Below are 10,962 nucleotides of genomic sequence, written 5' to 3' on the forward strand. Positions count from 1 at the left end.
AACACACACCCATAAAATGCGCACCACCACGCGATGTTTTTCAGAAACCTATCCTACATTGCCACTGCATGTTCCCTGACCTCCCCATGCTGACCACCCCGCGGTACTTTTCTACATCCTATATTGCCACTCACTGCCTATCCTAATTCAGACACTCCGATTCACACCACCCCGTGATGTTTTTCTCACTCCTACTAGTGAATGTAATGTAACACACACCCATACAATGCGCACCACCCCGTGATGTTTTTCTCACTCCTGCTAGTGAATGTAATGTAACACACACCCATACAATGCGCACCACCCGTGATGTTTTTCTCACTCCTACTAGTGAATGTAATGTAACACACACCCATACAATGCGCACCACCCCGCGATGTTTTTCAGAAACCTATCCTACATTGCCACTGCATGTTCCCTGACCTCCCCATGCTGACCACCCCGCGGTGCCTTTCGCCATCCTACATTGCCACTCACTGCCTATTCTAATTCAGACCCTCCGATTCACACCACCCCGCGATGTTTTTCTCACTCCTACTAGTGAATGTAATGTAACACACACCCATACAATGCGCACCACTCCGTGATGTTTTTCTCACTCCTACTAGTGAATGTAATGTAACACACACCCATACAATGCGTACCACCCCGTGATGTTTTTCTCACTCCTACTAGTGAATGTAATGTAACACACACCCATACAATGCGCACCACCCCGCGATGTTTTTCAGAAACCTATCCTACATTGCCACTGCCTGTTCCCTGACCTCCCCATGCTGACCAGCCCGCGGTGCTTTTCTCCATCCTACATTGCCACTCACTGCCTATCCTAATTCAGACCCTCCGATTCACACCACCCCGTGATGTTTTTCTCACTCCTACTAGTGAATGTAAGGTGGCACACACCCATACAATGCGCACCACCCCGTGATGATTTTCTCACTCCGACTAGTGAATGTAAAGTAAGACACACCCATACAATGCGCACCACCCTGTGACGTTTTTCTCACTCCTACTAGTGAATGTAATGTAACACACACCCATACAATGCGCACCACCCCGCGATGTTTTTCAGAAACCTATCCTACATTGCCACTGCCTGTTCCCTGACCTCCCCATGCTGACCAGCCCGCGGTGCTTTTCTCCATCCTACATTGCCACTCACTGCCTATCCTAATTCAGACCCTCCGATTCACACCACCCGTGATGTTTTTCTCACTCCTACTAGTGAATGTAATGTGGCACACACCCATACAATGCGCACCACCCCGTGATGATTTTCTCACTCCGACTAGTGAATGTAAAGTAAGACACACCCATACAATGCGCACCACCCTGTGACGTTTTTCTCACTCCTACTAGTGAATGTAATGTAACACACACTCATACAATGCACACCACCCCGCGATGTTTTTCAGAAACCTATCCTACATTGCCACTGCATGTTCCCTGACCTCCCCATGCTGACCACCCCGCGGTGATTTTATCCATCCTACATTGCCACTCACTGCCTATCCTAATTCAGACCCTCCGATTCACACCGCCCCGTGATGTTTTTCTCACTCCTACTAGTGAATGTAATGTGACACACACCCATACAATGCGCACCACCCCGTGATGTTGTTCTCACTCCTACTAGTGAATGTAATGTAACACACACCCATACAATGCGCACCTCCCCGCGATGTTTTTCACAAACCTATCCTACATTGCCAACGTTTGTTCCCTGACCTCCCCATGCTGACCACCCCGCGGTGCCTTTCGCCATTCTACATTGCCACTCACTGCCTATCCTAATTCACACCGTCCGATTCACACCACCCCGCGATGTTTTTCTCATCCTACTAGTGAATGTAATTTAACACACACCCATACAATGCGCACCACCACGCGATGTTTTTCAGAAACCTATCCTACATTGCCACTGCATGTTCCCTGACCTCCCCATGCTGACCACCCCGCGGTGCTTTTCTCCATCCTACATTGCCACTCACTGCCTATCCTAATTCAGACCCTCCGATTCACACCACCCCGTGATGTTTTTCTCACTCCTACTAGTGAATGTAATGTAACACACACCCATACAATGCGCACCACCCCGTGATGTTTTTCTCACTCCAACTCGTGAATGTAATGTAACACACACCCATACAATGCGCACCAACCCGCGATGTTTTTCAGAAACCTATCCTACATTACCACTGCATGTTCCCTGACCTCCCCACCACCCCGCGGTGCTTTTATCCATCCTACATTGCCACTCACTGCCTATCCAAATTCAGACCCTCCGATTCACACCACCCCGTGATGTTTTTCTCACTCCTACTAGTGAATGTAATGTGGCACACACCCATACAATGCGCACCACCCCGTGATGTTTTTCTCACTCCTACTAGTGAATGTAATGTAACACACACCCATACAATGCGCACCACCCCGCGATGTTTTTCAAAAACCTATCCTACATTGCCACTGCTTGTTCCCTGACCTCCCCATGCTGACCACCCCGCGTTGCTTTTCTCCATCCTACATTGCCACTGACTGCCTATCCTAATTCAGACCCTCCGATTCACACCACCCCGCGATGTTTTTCTCATCCTACTAGTGAATGTAATTTAACACACACCCATACAATGCTCACCACCACGCGATGTTTTTCAGAAACCTATCCTACATTGCCACTGCATGTTCCCTGACCTCCCCATGCTGAGCACCCCGCGGTGCTTTTCTCCATCCTACATTGCCACTCACTGCCTATCCTAATTCAGACCCTTCGATTCACACCACCCCATGAGTTTTTCTCACTCCTACTAGTGAATGTAATGTAACACACACCCATAGAATGCGCACCACTCCGTGATGTTTTTCTCACTCCTACTAGTGAATGTAATGTAACACACACCCATACAATGCGCACCACCCCGTGATGTTTTTCTCACTCCTACTAGTGAATGTAATGTAACACACACCCATACAATGCGCACCACCCAGTGATGATTTTCTCACTCCGACTAGTGAATGTAAAGTAAAACACACCCATACAATGGGCACCACCCCGTGATGTTTTTCTCACTCCTACTAATGAATGTAATGTAACACACACCCATACAATGCACACCACCCCGCGATGTTTTTCAGAAACCTATCCTACATTGCCACTGCATGTTCCCTGACCTCCCCATGCTGACCACCCCGCGGCGATTTTATCCATCCTACATTGCCACTCAATGCCTATCCTAATTCAGACCCTCCGATTAACACCACCCCGCCATGTTTTTCTCATCCTACTAGTGAATGTAATTTAACACACACCCATAAAATGCGCACCACCACGCGATGTTTTTCAGAAACCTATCCTACATTGCCACTGCATGTTCCCTGACCTCCCCATGCTGACCACCCCGCGGTACTTTTCTCCATCCTATATTGCCACTCACTGCCTATCCTAATTCAGACACTCTGATTCACACCACCCCGTGATGTTTTTCTCACTCCTACTAGTGAATGTAATGTAACACACACCCATACAATGCGCACCACCCCGTGATGTTTTTCTCACTCCTGCTAGTGAATGTAATGTAACACACACCCATACAATGCGCACCTCCCCGTGATGTTTTTCTCACTCCTACTAGTGAATGTAAAGTAACACACACCCATACAATGCGCACCACCACGCGATGTTTTTCAGAAACCTATCCTACATTGCCACTGCATGTTCCCTGACCTCCCCATGCTGAGCACCCCGCGGTGCTTTTCTCCATCCTACATTGCCACTCACTGCCTATCCTAATTCAGACCCTTCGATTCACACCACCCCATGATGTTTTTCTCACTCCTACTAGTGAATGTAATGTAACACACACCCATACAATGCGCACCACTCCGTGATGTTTTTCTCACTCCTACTAGTGAATGTAATGTAACACACACCCATACAATGCGCACCACCCCGTGATGTTTTTCTCACTCCTACTAGTGAATGAAATGTAACACACACCCATACAATGCGCACCACCCCGTGATGATTTTCTCACTCCGACTAGTGAATGTAAAGTAACGCACACCCATACAATGGGCACCACCCCGTGATGTTTTTCTCACTCCTACTAATGAATGTAATGTAACACACACCCATACAATGACCACCACCCCGCGATGTTTTTCAGAAACCTATCTACATTGCCACTGCATGTTCCCTGACCTCCCCATGCTGACCACCCCGCGGTGATTTTATCCATCCTACATTGCCACTCACTGCCTATCCTAATTCAGACCCTCCGATTCACACCACCCGTGATGTTTTTCTCACTCCTACTAGTGAATGTAATGTAACACACACCCATACAATGCGCACCACCCCGTGATGTTGTTCTCACTCCTACTTTTGAATGTAATGTAACACACACCCATACAATGCGCACCACCCTGTGATGTTCTTCTCACTCCTACTAGTGAATGTAATGTAACACACACCCATACAATGCGCACCACCCCGCGATGTTTTTCAGAAACCTATCCTACATTGCCACGGCATGTTCCCTGACCTCCTCATGCTGAACACCCCGCGGTGCCTTTCGCCATCCTACATCGCCACTCACTGCCTATCCTAATTCAGACCCTCCGATTAACACCACCCCGCCATGTTTTTCTCATCCTACTAGTGAATGTAATTTAACACACACCCATAAAATGCGCACCACCACGCGATGTTTTTCAGAAACCTATCCTACATTGCCACTGCATGTTCCCTGACCTCCCCATGCTGACCACCCGCGGTACTTTTCTCCATCCTATATTGCCACTCACTGCCTATCCTAATTCAGACACTCTGATTCACACCACCCCGTGATGTTTTTCTCACTCCTACTAGTGAATGTAATGTAACACACTCCCATACAATGCGCACCACCCCGTGATGTTTTTCTCACTCCTGCTAGTGAATGTAATGTAACACACACCCATACAATGCGCACCACCCCGTGATGTTTTTCTCACTCTTACTAGTGAATGTAATGTAACACACACCCATACAATGCGCACCACCTCGCGATGTTTTTCAGAAATCTATCCTACATTGCCACTGCATGTTCCCTGACCTCCCCATGCTGACCACCCCGCGGTGCCTTTCGCCATCCTACATTGCCACTCACTGCCTATCCTAATTCAGACCCTCCGATTCACACCACCCCGCGATGCTTTTCTCACTCCTACTAGTGAATGTAATGTAACACACACCCATACAATGCGCACCACTCCGTGATGTTTTTCTCACTCCTACTAGTGAATGTAATGTAACACACACCCATACAATGCGTACCACCCCGTGATGTTTTTCTCACTCCTAGTAGTGAATGTAATGTAACACACACCCATACAATGCGCACCACCCCGCGATGTTTTTCAGAAACCTATCCTACATTGCCACTGCATGTTCCCTGACCTCCCCATGCTGACCAGCCCGCGGTGCTTTTCTCCATCCTACATTGCCACTCACTGCCTATCCTAATTCAGACCCTCCGATTCACACCACCCCGTGATGTTTTTCTCACTCCTACTAGTGAATGTAATGTAACACACACCCATACAATGCGCACCACACCGTGATGATTTTCTCACTCCGAATAGTGAATGTAAAGTAACACACACCCATACAATGCGCACCACCCCGTGACGTTTTTCTCACTCCTACTAGTGAATGTAATGTAACACACACCCATACAATGCACACCACCCCGCGATGTTTTTCAGAAACCTATCCTACATTGCCACTGCATGTTCCCTGACCTCGCCATGCTGACCACCCCGGGGTGATTTTATCCATCCTACATTGCCACTCACTGCCTATCCTAATTCAGACCCTCCGATTCACACCACCCCGTGATGTTTTTCTCACTCCTACTAGTGAATGTAATGTAACACACACCCATACAATGCGCACCACCCCGTGATGTTTTTCTCACTCCTTCTAGTGAATGTAATGTAACACACACCCATACAATGCGCACCACCCCGCGATGTTTTTCAGAAACCTATCCTACATTGCCACTACTTGTTCCCTGACCTCCTCATGCTGACCACCCCGCGGTGCCTTTCGCCATCCTACATTGCCACTCACTGCCTATCCTAATTCAGACCCTCCGATTAACACCACCCCGCCATGATTTTCTCATCCTACTACTGAATGTAATTTAACACACACCCATACAATGCGCACCAAAACGCGATGTTTTTCAGAAACCTATCCTACATTGCCACTGCGTGTTCCCTGACCTCCCCATGCTGAGCACCCCGCGGTGCTTTTCTCCATCCTACATTGCCACTCACTGCCTATCCTAATTCAGACCCTCCGATTCACACCACCCCGTGTTGTTTTTCCCACTCCTACTAGTGAATGTAATATAACACACACCAATACAATGCGCACCACTCCGTGATGTTTTTCTCACTCCTATTAGTGAATGTAATGTAACACACACCCATACAATGCGCACCACCCCGTGATGTTTTTCTCACTCCTACAAGTGAATGTAATGTAACACACACCCATACAATGCGCACCACCCCGCGATGTTTTTCGGAAACCTATCCTACATTGCCAGTGCATGTTCCCTGACCTCCCCATGCTGACCAGCCCGCGGTGCTTTTCTCCATCCTACATTGCCACTCACTGCCTATCCTAATTCAGACCCTCCGATTCACACCACCCTGTGATGTTTTTCTCATTCCTACTAGTGAATGTAATGTAACACACACCCATACAGTGCACACCACCCCGTGATGTTTTGCTCACTCCTACTAGTGAATGTAATGTAACACACAGCATTACAATGCGCACCACCCCGTGATGTTTTTCTCACTCCTACTAGTGAATGTAATGTAACACACACCCATACAATGCACACGACCCCGCGATGTTTTTCAGAAACCTATCCTTCATTGCCACTGCATGTTCTCTGTCCTGCCCATGCTGACCACCCCTCAGTTCTTTTCTCCATCCTACAATGCCACTCAATGCCTATCCTAATTCAGACCCTGCGATTCACACCACCCCGTGATGTTTTTCTCACTCCTACTAGTGAATGTAATTTAACACACACCCATACAATGCGCACCACCCCGCGATGTTTTTCATAAACCTATCCTACATTGCCACTGCATGTTCCCTGACCTCCCCATGCTGACCACCCCGCGGTGCTTTTCTCCAGGCTACATTGCCACTCACTGACTATCCTAATTCAGACACTCCGATTCACACCACCCCGTGATGTTTTTCTCACTCCTACTAGCGAATGTAATGTAACACACACCCATACAATGCGCACCACCCCGTGATGTTTTTCTCACTCCTACTAGTGAATGTAATGTAACACACACCCATACAATGCGCACCACCCCGTGATTTTTTTCTCACTCCTACTAGTGAATGTAATGTAACACACACGCATACAATGAGCACCACCCCGCGATGTTTTTCAGAGACCTATCCTACATTGCCACTGCCTGTTCCCTGACCTCCCCATGCTGACCACCCCACAGTACTTTTCTCCATCCTATATTGCCACTCACTGCATATCCTAATTCAGAACCTCCGATTCACACCACCCCGTGATGTTTTTCTCACTCCTACTAGTGAATGTAATGTAACACACACCCATACAATGCGCACCACCCCGTGATGTTTTTCTCACTCCTACTAGTGAATGTAATGTAACACACACCCATACAATGCGCACCACCCCGCGATGTTTTTCAGAAACCTATCCTACATTGCCACTGCATGTTCCCTGACCTCCTCATGCTGACCACCCCGCGCTGCCTTTCGCCATCCTACATCGCCACTCACTGCCTATCCTAATTCAGACCCTCCGATTAACACCACCCCACCATGTTTTTCTCATCCTACTAGTGAATGTAATTTAACACACACCCATAAAATGCGCACCACCACGCGATGTTTTTTTTCAGAAACCTATCCTACATTGCCACTGCATGTTCCCTGACCTCCCCATGCTGACCACCCCGCGGTACTTTTCTACATCCTATATTGCCACTCACTGCCTATCCTAATTCAGACACTACGATTCACACCACCCCGTGATGTTTTTCTCACTCCTACTAGTGAATGTAATGTAACACACACCCATACAATGCGCACCACCCCGTGATGTTTTTCTCACTCCTGCTAGTGAATGTAATGTAACACACACCCATACAATGCGCACCACCCCGTGATGTTTTTCTCACTCCTACTAGTGAATGTAATGTAACACACACCCATACAATGCGCACCACCCCGCGATGTTTTTCAGAAACCTATCCTACATTGCCACTGCATGTTCCCTGACCTCCTCATGCTGACCACCCCGCGCTGCCTTTCGCCATCCTACATCGCCACTCACTGCCTATCCTAATTCAGACCCTCCGATTAACACCACCCCACAATGTTTTTCTCATCCTACTAGTGAATGTAATTTAACACACACCCATAAAATGCGCACCACCACGCGATGTTTTTTTTCAGAAACCTATCCTACATTGCCACTGCATGTTCCCTGACCTCCCCATGCTGACCACCCCGCGGTACTTTTCTACATCCTATATTGCCACTCACTGCCTATCCTAATTCAGACACTCCGATTCACACCACCCCGTGATGTTTTTCTCACTCCTACTAGTGAATGTAATGTAACACACACCCATACATTGCGCACCACCCCGTGATGTTTTTCTCACTCCTGCTAGTGAATGTAATGTAACACACACCCATACAATGCGCACCACCCCGTGATGTTTTTCTCACTCCTACTAGTGAATGTAATGTAACACACAACCATACAATGCGCACCACCCCGCGATGTTTTTCAGAAACCTATCCTACATTGCCACTGCATGTTCCCTGACCTCCCCATGCTGACCACCCCGCGGTGCCTTTCGCCATCCTACATTGCCACTCACTGCCTATTCTAATTCAGACCCTCCGATTCACACCACCCCGCGATGTTTTTCTCACCCCTACTAGTGTATGTAATGTAACACACACCCATACAATGCGCACCACTCCGTGATGTTTTTCTCACTCCTACTAGTGAATGTAATGTAACAAACACCCATACAATGCGTACCACCCCGTGATGTTTTTCTCACTCCTACTAGTGAATGTAATGTAACACACACCCATACAATGCGCACCACCACGCGATGTTTTTCAGAAACCTATCCTACATTGCCACTGCATGTTCCCTGACCTCCCCATGCTGACCAGCCCGCGGTGCTTTTCTCCATCCTACATTGCCACTCACTGCCTATCCTAATTCAGACCCTCCGATTCACACCACCCCGTGATGTTTTTCTCACTCCTACTAGTGAATGTAATGTGGCACACACCCATACAATGCGCACCACCCCGTGATGATTTTCTCACTCCGACTAGTGAATGTAAAGTAAGACACACCCATACAATGCGCACCACCCTGTGACGTTTTTCTCACTCCTACTAGTGAATGTAATGTAACACACACCCATACAATGCACACCACCCCGCGATGTTTTTCAGAAACCTATCCTACATTGCCACTGCATGTTCCCTGACCTCCCCATGCTGACCACCCCGCGGTGATTTTATCCATCCTACATTGCCACTCACTGCCTATCCTAATTCAGACCCTCCGATTCACACCACCCCGTGATGTTTTTCTCACTCCTACTAGTGAATGTAATGTGACACACACCCATACAATGCGCACCACCCCGTGATGTTGTTCTCACTCCTACTAGTGAATGTAATGTAACACACACCCATACAATGCGCACCTCCCCGCGATGTTTTTCACAAACCTATCCTACATTGCCACTGTTTGTTCCCTGACCTCCCCATGCTGACCACCCCGCGGTGCCTTTCGCCATTCTACATTGCCACTCACTGCCTATCCTAATTCAGACCCTCCGATTCACACCACCCCGCGATGTTTTTCTCATCCTACTAGTGAATGTAATTTAACACACACCCATACAATGCGCACCACCACGCGATGTTTTTCAGAAACCTATCCTACATTGCCACTGCATGTTCCCTGACCTCCCCATGGTGACCACCCCGCGGTGCTCTTCTCCATCCTACATTGCCACTCACTGCCTATCCTAATTCAGACCCTCCGATTCACACCACCCCGTGATGTTTTTCTCACTCCTCCTAGTGAATGTAATGTAACACACACCCATACAATGCACACCGCCCCGTGATGTTTTTCTCACTCCTACTAGTGAATGTAATGTAACACACACCCATACAATGCGCACCACCCCGCGATGTTTTTCAAAAACCTATCCTACATTGCCACTGCTTGTTCCCTGACCTCCCCATGCTGACCACCCCGCGTTGCTTTTCTCCATCCTACATTGCCACTGACTGCCTATCCTAATTCAGACACTCCGATTCACACCACCCCGCGATGTTTTTCTCATCCTACTAGTGAATGTAATTTAACACACACCCATACAATGCTCACCACCACGCGATGTTTTTCAGAAACCTATCCTACATTGCCACTGCATGTTCCCTGACCTCCCCATGCTGAGCACCCCGCGGTGCTTTTCTCCATCCTACATTGCCACTCACTGCCTATCCTAATTCAGACCCTTCGATTCACACCACCCCATGATGTTTTTCTCACTCCTACTAGTGAATGTAATGTAACACACACCCATACAATGCGCACCACTCCGTGATGTTTTTCTCACTCCTACTAGTGAATGTAATGTAACACACACCCATACAATGCGCACCACCCCGTGATGTTTTTCTCACTCCTACTAGTGAATGTAATGTAACACACACCCATACAATGCGCACCACCCAGTGATGATTTTCTCACTCCGACTAGTGAATGTAAAGTAAAACACACCCATAAAATGGGCACCACCCCGTGATGTTTTTCTCACTCCTACTAATGAATGTAATGT

The sequence above is a fragment of the Cavia porcellus genome, unplaced genomic scaffold (assembly GCF_034190915.1).
Source record: "Cavia porcellus strain 051 isolate PalLab524CR breed Dunkin Hartley unplaced genomic scaffold, mCavPor4.1 scaffold_28, whole genome shotgun sequence".
NCBI lineage: Eukaryota > Metazoa > Chordata > Mammalia > Rodentia > Caviidae > Cavia > Cavia porcellus.